The following is a 21,688-nucleotide window of genomic DNA, read 5'->3' as shown; positions in this document are numbered from 1 at the left end:
GAAGTGTGGAAGTTAGGTACTTTTGAAAATCCCACTAGGTGCTTATCTGCATCTTTTGGCACCTAAGTACCTTTAAAATCTGGCCTTATGTTACTACATCAATCACACCCCACATCATGTTTGTTAAGGAAACCTATATCCAGACTTGACCTCTTCCCTCCTTTCTCTTCCATTATTCTGGATGTTACATCAACATGCAGCACGTCCTCCCATAGGTGGTGTTTTGAGCAACGGACTCGATAGAGAGTACAACTCCTTTTTTTAAAGCTACCCAGGAGAGATAGATAGATAGATAAAATGAAGTGGCAGTTTAGACTAATGTTTTGAACAATGGACAAAAAGCCAGACATTGTGTTCTAATATTTGTGATGTTACTAGCTCACAAAAGGTGCTAAACTGACAACCTTGACTATTGATGTTCTTTGGCTAAAGCAGGGGTTGGCAACCGTTCGGAAGTGGTGTACCGAGTCTTCATTTATTCACTCTAATTTAAGGTTTCACGTGCCGGTAATACATTTTAACGTTTTTAGAAGGTCTCTTTCTATAAGTCTATAATACATAACTAAACTATTGTTGTATGTAAAGTAAATAAGGTTTTAAAAATGTTTAAGAAGCTTCATGTAAAATTAAATTAAAATGCAGAGCCCCCCGGACCGGTGGCCAGGACCTGGGCAGTGTGAGTGCCACTGACAATCAGCTCGCATGCCGCCTTTGGCACGTGTACCACAGGTTGCCTAACCCGGGCTAAACCGAGCCCATATACAGCAGAGGCAGTAATAATGCAGCCTTCTGCATAATACTCCATCAATGTGCTTCAAACCTGATTTGGGAAGACTGTGTCTCAAACTTTTTGTATTGGCAACTCCTTTCAGCCAACAAGCTTCTGCGTGTGACCCCTCGCCCTTATAAATTAAATGCTTTTTATATTTAACACCATTTTAAATGTTAAACTTATAACCCTATTGTTTTAAATAAATTTACCTTTTCTCACCACTTTCACATTAAGACTAAAAGACATTTTTATTGAATTATTATTATAAGCAGAAAAGTTCTCTCTTTAACTAGTATTGTTTAATACGGATGGGAGGGGGCATGAAGAAACTTTGTCAATATCACTTTTCCCAGCAGACTTAGTACCCTATTGCCACTCTTACTTCTGGTGGCAGGCGCTACCCTTCAGAGCTGGGAAGCTGGAGAGTGATGGCTGCTGGCTGGGTGCCCAGCTCTGAAGGCAGCACCAGCAGCAGCGCAGAATTAAGGGTGGCAATGCCATATTATACCACCCTTACTTCTGCGTAATGTTTGACCTTTGTGCTGGGAGGGGTGGCTACGAGGGGTGTTTAAGGCAAATTTTGGTGTGGCTATAACCCCTCCAAATCCCCCCAACACTGTCCCTGCCTGTGTGTCTGACTGTTAAATGATACATTACTTTTTTTGGTGATCTCTGTGTTCTGATTGGTCTGCGGTTTAAAGCAGCTCTTCAGCTGCTGAACAATGAAGCCCTTTAATGTTGTCTCAGTCCCATTGTTTTAGTGTCAAGACAACAAACCTGCACACACAATACTATAATCTCCAGAGTCCAATTTCCTTAAAGTGGTGACAATACAAATATATATATTGTGTTTAGGAACAATGATCACTGCATTATATGTTTACAATACTTTTTGAAGTAAATACACTACATTGGGATGGAAAGGTGTGTGTAATTTTCTAAAATGCTAGATTTAAATTATATATTTTATAGGAGTTGCTCTCTGTTTTGTGCATGTACTTATGACCCCCAGTTTGAGAACCCCTGGTCTAGAGTGATGACAGAGTACTTAGATTTCTACAAGTCCTCAGCTTCCTCTGCTGAGAATCCAACAAAGTGATAGTTTCAAGAATGTAAAGTTGATGGATTTAGGCAAACTGGTTTCATACAGTTACCTAAAAGCTTTCAAATGGTTATGATTTTTAGTCCTTTACTACCATAAGGATAGATTCTAACTGATGAACTAGAAGTGAAAGGCTCTGTATCCTATTACCATTCCCTTAAGTCATCATTAGGACTGCAGGTTTGTCACAGTGGTAAAAATGTCACGGATACAGTCATTTTTCTGTTTGCATATGACTTTTCTTTGTCTCCTGGATATTAATAAAACAGTGTTTCCCCAAGTACAAGCAGACTAGACAGTACAAGGAGGCAGGATGCAAACAGGTGAACTAATGGAGGAGGAAGAAGAGCTAAAATTTCCGTTTACTGGCTGCCACCTTCCTACTTGAAACCAAAAAGAGGAACACACGAGTGTCCACAACAATGGAGCCCAGCAACAGAAAGCGGCATTCTGGGTATCCTTAACTCCCTGAACAGCCCAGTAAGAAAATTGTTAGAGACGTTGCTGTGGCTCCTAAGAATCTTAAAGCTGCAGGATGTTTTTACATTTCAGTTTGAATATGCCATCATGGGGGGAGAGGGAAGAGATGAATGGCAAACACATATATTTGCAGAGGGCGATTGAAGAATATGCCTAAACACAGGCTCTATTCAGATACAGAAATGAACCCATTCCATGGTTTACAACAGAAAATTTGTTATGGAAGAATACAAGTTACTGTGCTTGCACGTGGAAGGGGAGTGTGGTTTCTGCAAGCACACAATTTCGTGCAGAAATATATGGATAGGATGACACTTTTCCAGTCACCCATCCATTGAAGTTAACTGAGCAACAGCCATTTAGGCCAGCTGAGGAGCTGGCCTATTAGTTATGTAACTATTTAACTTTATACAGTTAATTTAATGCTGGTGACAGATGCCAGATTTATAGTCCTTTACCTAGGACTTAAATCATCCCATCTCTGTAGTATCTGAGCAACACAAAACACTTTAATGAGTTTATTCTCAAAGCACCCCTGTAAAATGGGAAATTAACATCCCCTATTCACTGATTGGTGGCTGAGGCACAGAGATTAAATGATTTACCGAAGTCACTGTGGAAGCTCTGTGGCAGAACCAGGAATTGCACCCTTATCTCTCAACTCCCAGACCAGTGCCTTAGCTGCAAAACCATTAGCCCTTTCTGGACATTTAGTTTTGTTGTTTACCACAAGACAAGTATAGCACGGTCAGTGGCTGTGCAAGCTTCTCACTCCACCTACAATATACTCAACCCTGTTCAGGTCTCTCAAGGCACTATGTCCCAATCAGTCCTTGGTCTTTTTGCTGAGACTACGACTAAGAATGTCAGTGTCAACTGTTACATGGACACATGCTCTAAAAAACAGACAGACCAGACCGGCAGACTTATTTCACACAGGCCAGGGAGCAGCCAGCCCATTCATTAACAAAATACATCAAAAATTGCACTTAGGGACTGTTTGCCAGACTGAGGCTAGATGGAATTCAGTGCATTCGAGTCCTCCCAGACATGTCCCCTATGCTAGTGCTGCAAGAAAGGCATGGTACAGGAATTCCAGCTGGGGAGATGGAGTACTTTCCACTCTCTAGGTGCCCCCTGAACCTTGTCTTGATACACACCAAGCAAGAATAAGGAGAAAGTTGTTTTTCCTGTAAATTGGTCTAAAAATGTGTTTCTTTTTAAAAAACAAACACTCTCTATTTAAAAGTCACACACAGTCTGCCACTAATAACTAGGAAATGCTTGGGTGCTTTTGGCCTACATCACAAGACGTCAGCATGTACTACCCTTAGTACAACAAAGAAGAGACTGATCCAATGTTCTTTTGAAAACAAGCTGTCTGAAAAATTGGGCTGGCATTTCATGAACTGTAATTGACTGCATGATAGGATTTTACTGAACTGGTCAGAATACAAATATGCTATCTTTTTAAATCCATGAGCCTACTCCATGAAAGTAGAAAAGATCAATGTAGTAATCTTGTTTTGAGTTTAGTTCTCATTTCTCTATTTAACAATGGACTGCGAACCATGTCTCTTCGGTTCTATTCCCTATCCACCAGAGGAACAACCTTGGATAAGATGCTACTGAACTCAGTTTAAGAGTCTGTGCTTATTCACACACCTCCCAGGATCATTGTAAGACCTGATTAATCTTCACAAACCATTTTGAGGTCCTCATATGTAAAATCTATAGAGATGCAAAGTATTATAATATTTATGCTTCGAGGGAATACAAGGGAATGTATTGAAATTAGCTGGTGACATTTTCTATGTAGTGCAGCTTTCTGTTGATGGACTTTGTTGTTGGGGACACCTATTTGTTCCTCTTCTTGCTTTCAAGTGGGGAGCTGGCAGCCAATCAAGTGAAATTTTAGCTTCTCTATTCATTCTGCAGTTTGCAGGTGATCTGCCTTTGTATACAAATGTCTTATTTCTACAGCCCAGAAAACCAACAGCAGCTTTGGCTTTCTTCAGGCTCTTAAAGACTAAAAAGAGTATTTTTTTTTAAATGAAAAGCACAGAGTACTGAAGAATAGCCAATCCATTTTTTTTTTAACACGTTACTCTCAATAAGAAAGATAATTTAAGATAAATTCTTGCTAGTTTGCCACTATGCTTTGGATAAAACTCCACAGTTTACAAGAAAAATGCCACTATCTAGAGAGACAAGGTGGGTGAGGTAATATTTTTTTATTGGGCCAACATCTGTTGGTGAAAGAGACAATCTTTCAAGCTACACAGAACTGCTCTTCAGGTTCTTCTTCAGGCACCTGTCAATTGCAGCATCTGATTGCTACCCAGCTTGCTTGCCAAATCGCTTAGCTACTTCTTAAAAATAGGTAATTGGCCACATTATAGTTCTCAAGCACAGTAGCCATGTTTAATGTTAAATTAATACTTTTGCTAGAAGTTGAGTAACTTTTCTTAAAGACTTTTGGATGCACGTCATCTGGTCCTGGAGATTTATTCCCATTTACCTTCAGGACTTCCATTTATTTGCTGGGATTTTCAGACTTTCTCTGAAAGTGCTCATCTTCATTACTTTTAAGGAGAATCTATAGATAAGTACAGTGTGTTCCCCTAATAACCTGTGCTGAAGAACAATGCAAATCATTTAGCTTCTCTGCAAGCTCATACCCTTTGATCATCTGTTAGGCCATGTCTACGCTACTGGCTAACTCAGCAGTGCTGGAATCGATGCAGTGGTGCCATTTTGGTGGGTCTGGTGAAGACATGCTAAATTGATGGGAGAGCACTTTCCCATTGATGTCTGCACTCCACCTCCCTGAGACATGCAAGCTATGTTGACAGAAGAGTGCTCTCTCGTCAACACATATTGGTGTAGACACTGCTGTAAGTCGACCTAAGTTAGGTAACTTACGCAACTGAACTAGCGTAACTTAGATCGACTTATAGTGTTAGTGTAGACCAGCCCTTAGAGTGCACACTCACCACCAGAGTGCCCCCTTTTGCATCAGGGCACAACAGTGTAGGGTCATCATCTCCAGCACCCCTTCTGGGCACAATTCAGTCTTCTATCTGAGGAGCATCTAGTTCAGATCCCTTTCAGGATAACAAAAGCTCAAACTAATGTCCAAAGTCTCTCAACAAATCGGGCCTTCCTCAGGGCTCTGTCTTCCATCTCCATTCTCGGCTACTCTGGAATCTCCTCACCAGCTCTGGTACTGAGTACTGGACCCTCAGACTGAGTCTTTCTCAGGTGCTTGTTCTTGCTGCTGCTTGTGGTTTCTTCCTTCAGACTGAACTCTCCCCCTTTTATGCAGCTCAGGTGTCCATTGAGTTATCACCTCATGACTCTCAGTCCTGCCCCTCTGATTGAGAAGAAACTAATTAGTGATGGCTCAGGTGCAATGCATGTAACTAACTGGACATTAACCACTGTGACATTCCAGGGTATAATCCAGACCATTGGCTGCATCATCCCTGCCCTCTAACTTGAGGTGACTTGCAACGCCTTACTGTTGTAACTTCCAACCTGGACTGCTCGCAACCAGCCACCAGCATGCAAGCCACTTCCAGATGTGTTTATGTAACTGCAGCCTGCCAGCCAGTCACACCGTAGCTTTCACCAGCCGTGGTTATACCAAGACACCCACAGTCCTGGACTTTTCCCCCAGAAGTGTATGTCCTGCCCTGTCCAGCTCTCTCCCAGACAGACCAGAAATATTAACTTTCTTATTCCTTTAAGGGAATACTGTACAACAACTTACCATGATAAATGAAGTTACCCAGACACTAACAAACATACCAGACTGGATGAAACAATAAGTTTTTAAAACTACAAAGAGACAGATTTTAAGTGAGTACAAGTAATGAAGCATAAAAGTCAGACATGGTTTCAAGAAAAATAAAGATAAAACACTCTCTAGAGCTTAACTTAAACTATATTAGAGTCAAGCAAAATTTCCCCCACATTCTTCCAGAGAAATTACTGGCCAAACTCTTCAGGCCAGGACCCCACACCAGTCTAATTGATATTTCCTTTTTCTCCTTAGGTGCAGAGAATGCAATTGGGGAGGAAAGGGGGGGAGGGAGGTAGAAGGGGGGAAGAGACAGACGACGCTTTAGGATGTTTGTCCCTCCTTTTTATAGTTGCAGACCCCCTCCTGAAAAACATTTCCAGCTGAGAACTAGGAGACAAAGAACCTATGTGGAAGGATTTTCCCTGCTCTTTTTTTCTCCCACCTGTTTGAGCTTCCTTCATTTTCCCTTCCTACTTAATAACTCCGTTTATTATTTAAATGCAAATTAAGGCAAGCACACATTCCTTTGTTAGTACAGACCAGTTTGCCAACTTCTGCCTGGAACATGTGTTAATATCATACAGGGGAATCTTATAACTTCACATATGATGTTGCCACTCATTTTATCAGGTGTGATACAGGAAGGCCAGGGAGCAGTGTTAGAGGGGAAATATATAAACCCTAGGCTAATTAAGGCGTGGTTCCCTGTAGACTAGGGAGGGTTGTACAGGTTAATTGGAGCACCTGTTATCAATTAAGGCCCTGTCAGGAACCTAATAAACCCACCTGCTTCAGGCAATCAGAGGAAGAGGAGGAAGGAGAGAAGACTGGAGCTTGGAGGCGTGTTGTGAAGACCAGAGAATTGAAGTAAGGGAGACCCTGCCCCAGCAGGACAGGGAGACTCCCTCCCCCGCAGCGTCTAAGGACCGAGGGTAACGCCACCTATGGGGGATGAGGGTAAAAAACCCGCACGGGTTGAGAGGGGCTGGGACTCAGAGTGAGGAGCAAACCCAGACCTCTCCCCCACTTCCCTCCTTTATCGCCTTCCCGGGCCACTAGCGAGGCCCTCGGTGCCCAAGAGCAGGGGCAAGGGGTGGCATTGTAGCATCTCCCTTCCCCCCCAAGAAAAGCACAGGATCCACCATATGAACATCAGCCATCTTGTACACAGGATATTACTGATCAGCAAGTTAGGAGTTTTGAAATGACACCTCTCAAGGCACATTGTGTACAAAGATTACAATAGTCCATAGGGTATGAATAAGGGTGTGTTCCATCACACCCCTTTCCAGCCTGTGATTGTGTTTTGCCACACCACATCACTCCCATTTCATTTTACTGGTCTTCTGGAATTAGACTCATCTATAAGCTCATGACTCCCTCATCAGGGGTAATACTTATCTACCCATCTACCTCACAGAAGTGTTGCAAGGATGAGCCAATTAGTGCTTTGCTCACCAGCATCACTGCAGTCTTTCCTGGATTCAGTTTCAGCCTGCTGTTCTTCATCCATCCTTAGCTAAACTCAGCCAAGCCCTCAGAGAGCTGGGAGATGTGAAATGATGTAGGGTCGGCATGTCATTTGCATGTTGCTAGCATATTAGTCCATCCTGTTCCATAATCTCCCCTGCTGGCTTATAGATGCTGAGCAGGATGGGGAGAGGGATGGATACTGGTGGAACTCCAGCGGTGAGGGTTCTGGAGACGCACGTGTCCCTACACACTTCTCTGAAGCTTGAGAGGAATGATCAAAGCCATCTCGCAGTATGACCCTGCAGTGCCTCTGAGACAGAACAGCAGGATTCCCTAAGCAACCAAATCAAATGCCACCAGCACTCTCCCTGCTCCACACCCTGACCTGAAACCTAATTAGAAGGACTTCATGACAAGGAAAATATCTCTGTGGTGATAGATGTGATCTTTCTACATTAGCTTGCTCAGGAATGGGATGTTGGATACTGGATGCCAGCTGGCAAGGTAGGCTGTATCAAGTGATGATTTAAATGCTGGCTGGATAATGGCATGCTCTGGAGAGGATAGGGAGATTTCCTTCCTATAAGGAGATATTGACTCCTCCCATTAGCAGGGGGTTCTAGAAGTTCTCGACTCTTTTTTTACGAGCTATGAAAGGCACGGGTCAGTGTTTCAGATGACTACTTGGTTTCCCTGCTGAGTTTTTAGGACTGCCTGTTGTGCAAATGGGCTTGATTCAGGAAGGGAAGAGTTATCAGAAAGGGAGTTATCAAGCCCTCAAACACTGCATTACTCCTGGGGTTCTGAAAGGTTCCCCCAACATACAAGTGATTTTCCCTGCGAAGTGGGTTGACGGTTCTTCACAGCAGGAAGTGCTGGGCTCTGGAGTTGAGCACAGGCTTCTCTGGTTAACAAAAAGAATCACAGTCAGAATAGATGAGGCAGTTACCCACAATACTAACTTAGCTGCACATGCATGTGCATTACAGGCTGCCTTAAGTGTAGTTCGGAGGATGAGTGAGTTAACGATTAAATGAACTTGGCTGAAAAGGTAGGTAACTTTTAGATGCCAGCAAATTTTCACTACTACATTAGGTCATATACTTAATTAATAATATGTTGTGTACAAACATTTGACTTTGCCTTTTTAATATAAATGGCTTTCCTAAAACTCTAGCATACACAGGGCAATGCACAGTACTGCAAGAGGTTACAGGGGTGTCTCTTCAGTAGCAGAAAACATCATAGAATCATACAAATGTAGAACTGGAAGGGACCTTGAGAAGACATCCAGTCCACCCCCCACACTTCCCCACGTTGTGGCAGGACCAAGCAAACGTAGACCATCCCTGACAGGTTTGTACAACTTGTTTTATTTAAACCTCCAGTGATGGGGACTCCACGACCTCCCTTGGAAGTCTGTTGCAGAGCTCAGCTACCCTTATAGTTGGAAAGGTTTTCCTAATATCTAACCTAAATCTCCCTTGCTGCAGATTAAATCTATCATATAATTCTATATTTATTTTAGATAACTTAATCACCTTACTCAAATCACAAACAAATTTCACCATAGTCCTGACAGAGCAATGCTTTTCAGTTACAACATCTTCCCCATGTCATATCTGTTGTAGACCCATTCCAAAAAAGGTGCAAAGGACTTTTGGAATTGGTAATGGTGTTTCTTTTCCTCCTCACCTTTGCACTGCCCACTGACTGAACAAATGTTTGCTTAAAATTTACAGAAAATTATTTAACTCCAGGCAGAGACCAACCCAAGATAACGTTAGCCCAAAAGGCAAAAGTTGTGAAAATATATAGATGGATGAAAACAAGTGGTTTGAATGGCAAGCTATGTAACAATAATTATAGTGATCGCTACCACTCCAATTAAATTATGAATATTAATATATGCTATTTAATAATGACCTGTAACCAGCTTCTTTAGCACTTGCAATGCCACGTTAAATGATATGTTTTGCAGCCAGTATTCCAATGCCTAGTTTTTCAATGGTGAAATGACAATACATCAGTTCAAAAGATGTAATGAAACTGAGCATCATGATAATTTGTATATTCATATGAAAATGTTTCAGACTGGAATTTGTTGAATGCTAGCATAGTTCTGTCTCTTGCAAAAGGCATAAGTGACAGCCACTAAGTGCCTTTCAAGACAAACACCATTCACAGCATTTAGAGCAGCATGTGCCAGCAGAACACATTGTTATTATTATAGTCGCTTTGTCTCCTGAAAAGTGGAAAACGCAGGGTTAGGGCCATATATATTTTAATTTAAATAGAAATGAGCCCAAGTTTAAAACCCTTTATCCAAATACCCTAGAACTTTGGGGGCATTTGGGTTCTGTCTCTGAATTCTGTGGGGTCAGCCCCATTTCTAAAATCAAGCTTGTACTGTGTAGGGGGAAAAAAATAGAATAGACCTAATACAGTATCACAAATACTGCACTACAATAAATCCTCCTGAATATATTTCAGAATGTTGATTGTTAGAGTTAGCCACAAAAAAGACAGGAGTCAGGATGGAATTCTGCCTTTTAATAATCAGCTGTACCTTTATCGTCTAGCCCTACATTCCATCAGTGAAGTCTTGGAAACTTTATGCGCACAAACTTTGCGAGAACAGGAGACCTAGAAGCTGACCTAGGTCTTCAACCCTTGATCTAGGGCTGAGAAGACCACATATGCACTCATATGAAAAAGTCCTACAGAACTTAATAGGAATAAAAGAGGATTCTACAGAAAATACAGATTTGTAGATATCGTTCAAGCTATAGGATTTTTGAACCATCATAATAAAAATTCTGTATTCGGGGATAAAATTATCTATTAAGTTATACGATGGTCAAGGTCTTCATTTTTAGTTTTTAAAATTTTTCCAGGAATTTTATTTCTCTCACACACACAAAAAACAGGTGAAAATTGATACAAAAATTAAATGTTACAGTTTTCTGAGTAAATATTAGGGTTAATATTGGGGGAAGGGAGAACAGGAAAAAAAGCAACAAATAGAGAAAAATAAGAACTTCTGACCTGGCTCCCCGCTCTGGAAGGAGAGATGGCAGCTTGGTCAGAGCAGGGAGTTCCAGCACTTCTTTTTTTAAAGACTCAGCATTGAGAGAGAGAGGGGTGCGTGTGTGTGTGTGTCCTAATATGCTGCCGTACTTTAACAGAAAGCCTTGCATTTACACTTACAATAATTTATTAAGAAACATCTACTTAATATATGGGATTAACATAGTTGGTAACAATCTGTATTTTCACATACTTGAGTGGTCCAAAATTCAGGTAAAAAAAAATTGTAAAAATCAACAGCTGTAAAACCTTGGAATTTTTTGGTAAGAACTGAAATGGTTCATGAAACTCTAAAAAGATTACTTTTTTTAGGTGATGAAAAGTGCTATGTAAGAGCTTGGTGTTATTATTCCTTAAATTTTATAGAGCTTTCTATAAAGGGCATAAAGAAGAGCAAGCTGTAACACAACACCTCTCGCCTCACTGCACTGCCGGGCCTGTTCATGTTCATGAACCAGGAAACACTAATCAGTGTCTCCCCGCACAGCAGAACTGCTATCTATTCCTACCCTATCCCTCTTGCTTTCTTGGGTTGTGCAGAGATTGGAAGTTACTACAGCCTTGGGGCAGGAGTAATCCTGTTCACTATGCAAGCAGGAGAGGAGAGATGAACCAGTCTGGTTCTCTTTTTAGGGGCAAAAAGGACCTCTCAATGTGGGGAGCCCCCTAGCCTCTGCCCCCTGTGGGTTCCTAGCCACCTTGGCATACAGTGGGGAGAAAGATATGCTCCTTCCTTGATAATTATTACCATTTGGGTTTGAGGGTTCCTGTATTTCAGGTGAGTGTTCTTCATCCTCTGCAACTGCAGCTAGGAGTTGGGAGGAGAAACCTTTAGGCCACTGAGGACGAAGTGCTCTCTCTGAATGCCACAAAGCATCTAGCAAGGTGGTGCCCAAGAGGATCATAGGACTTCCACATGCTCAGTAGCTGAGGCAGCTTTGAGCAGCATAGGGCCCTTCCATAGGAGATCTGTCTAAATACCATTAAAAATCTGTCCCTTAGTCTTTGTGTCAGTTCCCTATCTGTAAAATGGGGGATAACTGTTATTCTCAACCTCACAGAGGTGTTAGGAGGTAACTACATTAAAGACTACCAGGTGCTCAGCAGTAGTGGATTAGCCACTGGGCCAACGGGGCTTGTGCCCAGGGGCTCCGGCCAATTGGGGGCCCCCCAGAAAAATGGACGCCCATGCAGTGCTCCTGCTGGGGAGCAGAGCCGGGGCGCTGGGGCATGCCCTGCTCCGCCCACCCCATGCTCCTGCCAGGGAGCGGGGTTGGGGTGTGGGGGCTTGCCCCGCTCTGCCCACCCAGCACCCCCACACCCCGACCCCCTCCCCGGCAGGAGCATGGAAGGGGGACTGCAGGTAGAAGGGGTGGGGAGGGCCCCCCACTTGCTGTGACCCAGGGCCCCACAAAACTGTAATCTGCCTCTGGTGCTCAGGTACCATAGTGATGGGGACCATTCAAGGACCAGACAGATAAATGACCTGGTTTTTCAAATGTACTAACCATAGTCCACAATGACTTACATTGGAGTTCCTGGGTGCTCAGCACTTAATCAGGCTAGATACCTAATTATGGATATCTTTGAAATGAGAGCCCCCAAACTTAAAAGCTCACACAATACAGGTGAAATACATTTTCCGAGAGCAGGGTTCTCAAAGGAGAGATGACTTCATGCAATGGACAAAATCTCTTAATAGGGCATACTGGTAAAATTAACATAAGCCTGTAGTATTTGGCACTTCTATAGTAGCACCCAAACAGACACTGGGATGCACTGAATTCTCTAATTTAGTTATTCTGTTGCCTGAATCACCAACCATTTCAAGTCAGCATTGGTTTGCTTAACTTCACAGCCATAGAACTCTGTTTGCAGAATCTGCCAAAACTAGGTGCAGCTACAGGAGAGAATAGTATTCAGCATTAAATCTAGTGAGCTCAGTAGCCTGGAAGGTGATGATCTAGATGTTTGTTTATGTGGAGAGGACAAGATATTTCCCTTGTCTTTTCTGTACACTGGATTCTGCTGCAGTTGTCCACTCCACACACAATTCTAGGAAGCAATAGAGTCTTACATTAACCGAGCTTTAATAGGAAGCGTAGAAAACTGGAATTTGGTTTGCAAGAAATGTTGACATTTCAAATTCTGTTTTAATTCTGATTTAGAACAAAACCAACTATCTTCAACATTTCAAGAAATAGAAATTCTGGGGAAAAAAAGTTTCAAAAGTTTTGTTTTGGAAAAAATGTGAAGTTTCTTTTCAAAACAATTGTTTTGATTTTTTTCATTATTATATAAGTTTTTGACATTATTTCATGACATGCCAGTAGTAGTAGTTCATAATTACCTGTCCTATAAGTTGGGGTCAGAATAACAAATATGAAATGGAATATTGTGAGTATCAAATTATCTTTATATTGTATTTTTAAAATCACTCAGGGCAGATGCTACTTCAGATGTTTCAATCAGTGCTATTTTTAGATCAAAGTTTGTGTTTCAGTGAAATAGTCCCACACTGAAGAAAAGTTGGTAAGAACTCAATATATTAATTACAGAAGTGGCTGTTTACAATATTTTCGTGTTAGCCTGGAGTAATTTTTCTAGAATAATTAAAAGAGCTCTAATTAGTACACCGAGTTCTTACCTTCTTTTCTTGTTGAAAGAGTCAAGCTGTTTTATTACAACACAAAAGGAGACACTTTGATCTAAAAAGTAAGATAAGACGTTTCCATCACTGTTAAGTAGCCCGTAGCTACTTAAGAAATAAAATTAGAATAATGGCATTTATTTTACACCTTCAAAAACACTGCCACTCCAAGTACAACTGCTAAAATAATTTGTATAGTCAAAAAACTGTGTTATAACATCAGCTTTATTTTGTATGTTTTATCAACGAGCCCTTGGATTACATCCGTATCTCAAGTTAGAAGCTCTAGTTCTGCCAAACACGGCATGTGATGAACTTTAAAGCATAAGTTTAAGTGCTTTGCTGAAGAGGGATAAGCTGTGTTTCAACAAAGCATTTAGCACATTAACCTAAAATCAAGTTTAGAGGGATTATGTGTTATCTATTAAAGTGCCAACTGCTATAGTATCAAGGCTATGAGTAATGTGCATGGCTCCCATTATAGTGAGATGGCCTTACTGCATCAGAGAGAATAAATATCAGCAAACCCTACTTGTACTACATAGTAAATTTCTCATATACAGATACACAATTCCATGTGAGTACAATAGAAGTTGTGTTTGTGTGCCTACTTCGTCCCTACTTTGTCTGAAATACTCCTCTTATTTATTATAGCCTCACGCAGCAGTGTCCCTCTGTTTATGGTTTGTCAATGCTTGTCGTAAAATCATAAAAACTTCTAGAGCTAAATCATTCCGAGCTCAAACCTGGCAAAGAAAAGCCTCCGCTCACAGATACTTAATGTTTCTTGGGAGAAAACAATGTGTTATGTCCATTTATGTTATGGTCGTATAAGAAAATCGCTTAACAATGAGAAATACTGCTGATTCCCGTTTTATTTCAGTTTAATGTGGCTTCATTGTTTACATGAAGCTTTGCAAGCAATTTGTCTTTTCAGCAGACTGATATTAAATGCAATGGCCAAAGTACCAAGAGCTGAAAGGTAGCTCAAGCAAATATACATTAATTACACATTTTGGCTGGGAGTTTGTCAGCTATGATGGGTCCTTTCTGTGCAACTGCACACTGTAAAAACGGTTGCCAGTCTGGTGCATGCTGTATAGTGGAATGCCTTTTAAGAATGACTACACCAACACTACAAAATACATTCCGTACTACACATCCATAATAGGGAAAGGGAAAGTGTACAGCTTTTAATGCACATTCACAGCATGCACTGGAACTACTTTGTTGGAAATACTGAATCGTATGTTGTGAATTACTACTATACAAATATCATAATCATACAATGCCCATTAACATGCCCTCAGAACACAAAGTTGGTACAGTAAATTATAGGTTTTTCTTTATTTATGAAAAAAGGCCCCAAGACAATAGACTTCAGAGTTTTGATCATTATTAAAGCTCTCAAAGAGAAGCTCAGTTCTAGATTTTAACATTTTCCACGTGCCTAGGAATTGCAGGGTCGCCTATGTGAACAATGGTTGGTTGATTTCCATGTACTATACTGGTGGGATTTTCCAAAGTGCTCAGCAATGGCCTAACTCTGCTTCCATTACATGCAATGCAGTTAGACCACTGTTGAGCACTTTGTAAAATCCCATCCTTTGTGGTCTAATCCTGCAGATCTCCTAAAACACAGGAGCAGGGTCATGTATTTTATTTTAATTCAAACAAGTAGGCCCCAATGAAGAGGCTGGATCCAAATATCCAAAGGCCCCCAGACTTTGGTGTGTGTGTGGGTGGTGGGGCGGGGGGGTTGGTAAAGACTACAGATCTATATGTGGACATATTCAAATATTGTTTTGCTTTTATTAATCATGAATGACTTTTTACACATGTTCAGGTTGAAAAATTAATATTACAAGGCAGCATAGCTGGAGTTATTACTGGATCAAAGTTTATTCCAGAATCTAAACAAAACAGGATGTGCCTGGCCTCTTTTCCACTGGGAAAAGATTGGTTTTGGAACCGCTCGAGCTGATGTGTTTGTTCCGCGAGCTGGGACTGGTTCCCAGTCCTCTCTTCCTTTCCCTTATCTGAGGCATGGTGGCTTATTCAACAGCCTGCCATAGTTCAGCAGAAGTGAGCAGACAAAATCATTCTTGCCTTGTAAAAGCAGTTTGCAACCTGTGACTGCTGCAGTTTAAAATTACGGTTTATTTTTTAGTAAATGTCTTTTGATGTTGCCAAGTACCTTAAAATATTTTGTTTTCATTATAAGTATTTAATACAAAGTTATTTTTAATTTATATTTCTAAAATATAAACCAAATTATATGTACATTAACGTTTACTGTCTTACTAGAGCCACAATTATTATCACACAATAAAAAAAATAGTGAGGCAAGTGACCTGTTAGTAAATCATCATAGCCTCTTGCTCATTTGCCTCATTAGCTACAAATAAAGCTACAGAGTAAAATTTTCAAGAGCTCCTAAGTCCCATTTTCTAAAGTGATCTCAGGATGGGTTTTTAAAGGTAGGTAGGTGCCTTACTACCTTTAAAAAGCTGGCTCCAAAGCACCTAGGAGCCTAAATCCTATTTACTTTAAACCACACTTAGTGCCCAGATCCCCAAAGGTATTTAGGTGCCTAGCTCCCACTGAAGACAATGGGAGTTAGGTACCTATCCTAGGCCTAGGCTCCTGTGTGTCTTAGTTTTGAAAATGGGACCAAGGCACCTTTGAAAATTTTATCCATGGTGCCTCCACACTTGTTAGTAACTGAAACCTTGCTGTCCCACTACTATGACCCTTCTCTCCGCCATCCATCCCTCTTTATGTTCTGTGCCCCCAATCACAGTGTGTCTTTATGACATCAGTTTTATAGGGCAGGCTCCTTTATTTAATGTTTGCCAGCAACTACCACTTTATATATTTTTGCATACGGAAGACTGTATTTTGAGACACCCCAAACCATTCTCACTTGTGATTTTTCAATTTGAATTCAGGTCTCTCTGTGCCATTGATGGAGTAAGCACATGAGGCAGGCTACTAACGGTAGCATAAGAAGTTTACAAGCCAGGCTGCTCACACTGAAAGGGGATAAACTGCACAGAGGCTCTGATCCAGCACCCACTGTAGTCAATGGAAAGGCTTCAATGGGAGGTGGACCAAGACCAGACAATGAATGGTTGGACCACGGTACAAGATCTGATCATGAATGCCTTGCAGTTCCTCAGTAGGGTTGCCAACTTTCTAACTGCAGAAAACCAAACACCCTTGCCCCGCCCCTACTCCACCCACTCCATCCCCCCTCTAGGGTTGCCAGGTGTCTGGTTTTCTACTGGAACACCCAGCCGAAAAAGAACCATGGCAGCTCTGGCATTAAAAGTCTGGTTGGCAGCACAGCAGAGCTGGCAGAATCCCTGCCCGGCTCTGTGCGGCTCCTGGGAAGCGGCCAGTATATCCGGCTCTTAGATAGAGCGATGGCCAGGGAGGCTCCGTGTGTGGCCTGTGCCGGCTCCGCAGCTCTCACTGTGAATTCATTTTAGGCTCCCTCACACATGGAACATGCCTTAATTGCCTACTGTGTTTCTGCTTCCCCCACCCTCTGTTTATTTGTCTCTAGACTGTAAAATCCTCAGCACAGGGACTATCCTTCTTGAGTACCTGGAATGTGCCTAGCAAGTAGTAGGCATTACAGTATATCTGAAATTAATTACTATTGTCTGTAGGTACAAAATCTCTCAGTTCACATGTTGCACCAATCCTGTGAGGTGCTGTGCCCCTGAAGCTCCTACTGACTTCAACAAGAGATAATGGTGCTTGCTATCTTATACCCCTTTTCCAGGACCACACATGAGTGAAGAGTCTGAGCCAGAGTCAAGCTGGGAGCCAGGGTTCAAGCCCTATTGCTTTGTGGTGTAGATGCAGCCCTCCTGGACTTGTGCACTGGGAGTCCACCAAAAGTATCCCACAATCCCATGGGCCAACTTTCTTTGTCCTCTGGTCAAGTCTGGTGAACAGTTAAGATTTCCCACACTGCATCACAAAGGCTAGAGCAGCCACATTTTGGGGGGGCTCTAGGAAGTCTGGATATGGATGATTGAACTCGGGCCTGCATAAAGCAATGTAGACGTTGGGATGCAGCGTTCAATAATTCCTATGCCGGGGTTACACATGAGTGTAGTTGGTCAAGCCCTAGGTTGTTAAACCCAGGGTCTGCTAACTCAATTTCTGCTAGCCCTGCGCTTCCATTGCAGTATAGACATATGCATAGAAACAAGCTCTCATGGTCCCAAGACGTGGGCAGACCCCTCCCTGCACCTGTGTGGAGCCCCACTGATTTCAATGGGACTTCATGGGGATGGGCCTAAGGGTCCACCCCTGTGGAGCAGATTGCAGGATCAGGGGGGAAATGGGTGCAATTCATTTACACAGCATCTTGCTATCTCAATAAATGTTTGTTGGTTTTTAACAATCTCACCCACAAAAAGGCACCCGCTCACATTCACACACTCTTCCTTGTCTTGCAGTTTATGTTCCTCAGGCACTTTTGTATTTTGATAGCTTTATATTCTGAACACATTGTAACAGGATGTCATCATTTTGCAATGAATGACAACATATTTCAGACATTATACTTTACCATCACCTTTTGGCTGACACCTACAGATCAGCAGCAGTAGAATAGCAGAGTACAGTATCCTTCTGTTTGTTTTGCTTGTCATTCTGCCCAGCTCTACTGTAATTCAGAAGTGCTGGCATATATTTGACAAGTGAAATGCATCCCTGGGAAGAAAGCCTGCCCAAGCTCTATGCATCACTTAAGCCCATTCTACCCCTCAAAACAGGACTTAAATTCTACTTATGTTGTGCATATTTGATTACTTTAAGATGGCAAAGAGACGGACATTTTTACAAAAAGAAATGCATTTGCTCCTTACATGCTTTAGTTCACAAAGCAGATTGAGGGGAGAATCTGTTTGATCAGCACATTCCACAATCTAAAATGAGCCCGTCTGATTTAGAATGCAGCATACAGATTTGCAGAAAAACTCTTAATGCAGCTAGTCCACATCTCAACTGCCAGAAGAGCACAGAACCTTTTACATCCATAAACCAAGAGAGGGAGACATCAATCTGTTCCTGCACCCACTGTGTCTAAATGAGTGAGTTTTATGGCATTTCAAATGGCCACTTAATTACTCCATTGTGAAATCTAGACAATGGGGCGGGGGGCGGGGGGGCGCAGGGGAAGGGAAGTAAAATCTGGGACATTTTAACTTTTATTGTACAGTTCGGCCTTTAGAAAGGAATTACCAATACTCATTACATTGCTTAATAGTCCACCAATTAAAAAAAAAAATTCACAAACGTAGGGTTTTGCCCAGACCAAGAAGCAGCTTGGAGATTTTGCTACTGTTACAACATGCAGCTGTACTAAGTGGCACTCAGAGGGACACAGGTTTTAGGACATTGTTTTAGCCACCAAATTGCTCGTCACAAAGAGCCTTTTCTTTTGAGTGTATCAAATGATGGAGCAGGACATAAAAAAAGAAACAAAGTGGTTCCAGCCCATTTTGAGTAGCAAAATAAACACATCAGTGACTATCAGACTGACCTACGTTTCTTACATATGCACATTCATTTTCAAAGGATGTCTTGGGTAAGCAGACTCAATGGACTGTATAAGTTTGATCCATGCAAACATAAAATGGGGGAAAGCCCAGGAAATAACTTGCATCATCACTGAATGCTAAAAAATGAAATAGTTTTCAATAGCACCTGCATTCTTTGGTAACAGATGCTATAGAAGGGTGAAATTTACTCGGTGCAGGAGGCCAGCCCACAGGCTAGGCACCACTTCAAGCCTTCATAACAGGTTTTAATAGAGACTTCTGCTGGCTCTCTACAAATAAGTGAATTTCACTTTAAAGTTGATAAGATACAGAACAGATAAAAAAACCCTTGATGTTATGCCTTCACCTTCATTATTTTACTAACTTCTATAGTATATACTGGCCATCGGGAAGTTTAGACTTGAAATTAGACGAAGGTTTCTAACCATCAGAGGAGTGAAATTCTGGAATAGTCTTCCAAGGAAAGCAGTGGGGGGCAAAAGACCTATCTGGCTTCAAGATTAAACTCGGTAAGTTTATGGAGGAGATGGTATGATGGGATAACATGATGTTGGCAATTAATTGATCTTTAACTATTCATGGTAAATAGGCCCAATGGCCTGTGATGGGATGTTAGATGGGGTGGGATCTGAGTTACTACAGAGAATTCTTTCCTGGGTATCTGGCTGGTGAATCTTGCCCACATGCTCAGGGTTCAGCTGATCACCATATTTGGGGTCGGGAAGGAATTTTCCTCCAGGGCAGATTGGAAGAGGCCCAGGGGGTTTTTCACCTTCCTCTGTAGCATGGGGCACGGGTCACTTGCTGGAGGATTCTCTGCACCTTGAAGTCTTTAAACCACGATTTGAGGACTTCAATAGCTCAGACGTAGGTGAGAGGTTTATCACCGGAATGGGTGGGTGAGATTCTGTGGCCTGCGTCGTGCAGGAGGTCAGACTAGATGATCGTAATGGTCCCTTCTGACCTTAATATCTATGAGTCTATATCTACAGCAGTTATCTATAGTAATGCTTTAAATTACAAAAGAAGTTTTTCCTGCACACTACATTGATCACCCCTCCACCATTTGTGACAGTAGCAACTGCTGCTTTCATTGCTGGCTGGCCTCAGACAACCAGATGTAAAGAATACAGAACAGAGCAACCGTACCTCAACAGAACAAGCAATGGAACGCCAAGCAGCATTACAATCAACCAACCCCACGCGAAAGAAACATGAAAGCTTCCTGACCAGCAAGTGTCAGAAATATGCTCAGGAGAATTTTATAGTAGATCTACATGGCAGTAGGGTAATTATATTATATTTGATTGCTACTGATCAGTTCAAATAAAAGTAAGGAATTACATGTTTTCCCATCCAAAAAACTTTGGTTCTTGTCTTGTTAAGTCAAAAGCTTTACGGAAATGAACCATCTGAAAACTGATCCCTTTTGACATTTTCGGGCTAGAAGGTCGGGGGCATTTCCTTAAGGAACTGGCTGTCTTGCAGCTGTTCTTTAGCTCTGTCTCTGGAGGTCTGTTACAAATAGGCTTGGCAGAATTTTATTTTTTTAATACATTTCATGTTTGTTTTGAGTATTTTTCTATTTTTATCCATTTAAATGTTCACAGCTGTGGGAAGTTAAGGGGGGTTTCAGACAATGGGGGGAGGAAGACAGTAATTATTGAATGACCGTAGACATTGAGATTTTAAAAGTTAAAGCTTTAACCTAACCATTAACACAAAATAAAGCGTCAGCAGCACACGTCAAAATATACAACAGAAACAGTCTTAACTCTACGAAGTGCTCAAGCAGCATTTCTTACTTTGCCTATTTGTAAATTTCTATTATTGATGGAAATATTTTGCCATCAATTTGAGTGTGTTTGATGAAATAGACGTTTACCAACAAAAATCTAATCCTGCCATGCCTCGTTATAAAGTGGCAGGCACCTATTAATCTTAAGTGAGCAAATATTTAGCTATCGTAGACGACAGTCTACTGATCTCTCCAAAGGCACCAACAAGGCAGAACAGACATGGTAAAGCATGAACCCAGAGAGAGACAAACAACTGTATAGGTCTGATGCAAGATAAAACTCCCATGGAAGTCAAAGGGAATTTTTCATTCTGAAGGAGTATGGGATCAGGCCCCAAAGGGCTTAATCTTTGGGGTCTTCATATTACCTCTGGATAGCACAAAAGCAGTGGGTTGTGAGAAGCAGTGGAGAAAACTCAGCAGGAGGGGTTACTCTTCTCTCCTCCCTACCTCCTGCCCCCTTAACCGCTAGCGTGCAACTTGGCACAGATCGGTACATGTATAGGCAGTGGGATGGGTAGAGGAAGAATTGTGGGAGGCCAGAGGTACGGTCAGTGGATCTGTGAACTGAGTTGTTCCATTGGACCTAAAACCCCATATAGAGGGGGAGGGTCATATCCAGTGTTCCTCCTCATAGCCTATATTAAGGTCTACAGCCTGACTCGATGAGTGGTCTGGCCAGTTGATGTTAACAATAACAGTCCTGTGTCCTCTTTCAGACCCTTTTATACTGATTTTACTCCATTCTCAGTAGTTTCCCCTACTGGAATTTCTTGTATGGCTTGCTCATATAGTGCCGGCTTTAGACTTGAGATCTGCATCATGAAAATGTTTCCTCCTTACTTCTAGCCATTTTAACACTAAGTGCATCAAGAAATTAAAAGAGCTCTTTTTGAAAAATGTATAATTCTTTTATAATCTCTGTACCAG

General features: G+C 41.7%; 1 protein-coding gene across 3 annotated transcripts in view; it reads right to left on the bottom strand.

The window, feature by feature from the left end:
• GHR (growth hormone receptor) overlaps positions 1–21,688 on the bottom strand; it is a 209,417-nt gene that overhangs the window by 88,832 nt on the left and 98,897 nt on the right. The gene's annotated exons all lie outside the window — the stretch shown is intronic.

The sequence above is a fragment of the Natator depressus genome, chromosome 5 (genome assembly GCF_965152275.1).
Source record: "Natator depressus isolate rNatDep1 chromosome 5, rNatDep2.hap1, whole genome shotgun sequence".
NCBI lineage: Eukaryota > Metazoa > Chordata > Testudines > Cheloniidae > Natator > Natator depressus.
Note: the sequence above shows the minus strand (reverse complement) of the source record. Positions and strands in the feature narration are given on the sequence as shown.